Source organism: Macrobrachium nipponense, chromosome 25 (genome assembly GCF_015104395.2).
Source record: "Macrobrachium nipponense isolate FS-2020 chromosome 25, ASM1510439v2, whole genome shotgun sequence".
NCBI classification, from domain to species: domain Eukaryota; kingdom Metazoa; phylum Arthropoda; class Malacostraca; order Decapoda; family Palaemonidae; genus Macrobrachium; species Macrobrachium nipponense.
The window spans coordinates 6,757,588-6,759,426 of record NC_087214.1 but is presented as its reverse complement, the minus strand read 5'-3'; positions in this window follow the sequence as shown (position 1 = coordinate 6,759,426).

Here is a 1,839-nt window from a genome sequence, read left to right as displayed (position 1 = left end):
GCAAGCTACAATGAAAATACAATTATAATACGTTTAGCCTAAGCCCTTATCTAATATGTTGGCAATGTTTACAACATTTGCACTATACCCGAGAAACATGTCACCCTTACTTGAAGATGTCCTCATACACAAATGACACCTGAACCTATAAATACACAAAAAAATATAAATATATTTTGAACCAAATATACTTTACTGAACAGAAGGCTTTCAAGACAGAAATGTTATCTGAATCTGTAAATCCACAAATTATACTTTACTGAACGCAAGGGAAAAATCAATCACCCAACTTAATAGAATTCAACACACTAAAACACAAAAGATTCCATACAAATCTGCAAAAGAAAAACTGTATAACCAAGAAAGAATAATGCTTATAAAATATAAAAAAAAAAAAGGAGGGGGGAGAGGTCAGGAACAAGGGTGCAGATTACAAACAAGGCACCGAAATAAAATAAAATCATTAATATACAATGGGGAATCTACAACACAAAAAGCCTCAATATAACCAACACCAAATACATTTTCAACGCAAGAGTTTCAAAGGCTCTCACGTAAGTGGATATTTAAGAGCTACACTGCTCTAATCTGGATTCCACATATCAGTACATAAATATTTTTACACACATTTTACACTATCACATCTAGTTTCACATTGCTTATTATAAACACACTGGGCAAACAATAGGCCTGTGCTATATAAGTGTCCTACCAAATACACACAACATCAGACAACACGGAGAAAACCCAAGTTTCATGTGCGAAACTTCAAAATACACACCTGAAAACAGAATGCCCAGATTAGTAGCAATCATTCAACAAAGTAGTCTTAAATTAGTACCCTAATCACGAATTTAATAACCGTGTTGTACCATCCACCACCAAATAACATCCCTATACCTATATACTACACACACTGGTACCATAAACGTTACAATACAAACACTACATTTATTGTACCACAAAACGTTACAATACCATCTCTACCTGATAACGCTTGTTTCAAACCGCATTATAACACATCACCCACCTTCATTAAAACTAACATTGCCACAAAATTCGAACGATTATCATCTTTTACCTTCACCTATGCCCTCAACTTAATATTAGACCATTCTTAAGTTTATAATTCTAGCACACCGTAACTAGAACGATACTGATAATACCTTAATATCCGTTCAGCCCTCTGCAAGAATTCCTTCTCAACCTTCGCTTTTGCTAATTCACTTTCCCTCATTACCTCAAAATAAGGCCTTGATACACTTTAAATGAGTGTCCCAATCATCATTAAATAGTCATCAATATAAACCACACCCTTCTAAATCGTACACCGTGTTCTTGATCAAACCGTGTTTTACCATATACGTACATATTTCACCTCCTTTGCAATATAAGGATGTTTCACTGGCGTGGCAATAACATCTACGCCATGTTCTTAGACAGATGTTCGTTCAATCTGCTATACCCGAAAACAATTCTTTATATTCGAACACAAAACTTCTTCAGATACCTACGTTTCTTATCTTATTACCTGATGGCCAATTACTATCAATACCAACCATAGTGACCCTCATTTGAGTTTTCTCTGCAAGAAGAATAAAGGTTATTGACCTCGGGTGATTTCTTTCATATTTTTCCATGGAGATTGTTTCAGTGGCGTTGCATTCCCAACATCAACGTTATGCTCTAAGACAGATGTTCAACCTGGTACATCCAAAAACAATTTTTCGTATTCGAACACTAACTTCTTCACTTCAGACCTACGTTTCTCATAACTCTCATGAGAAACTGAACCATCAATTTTCCAATGAAGTCTTAATACCTGATGACGAGTTACCA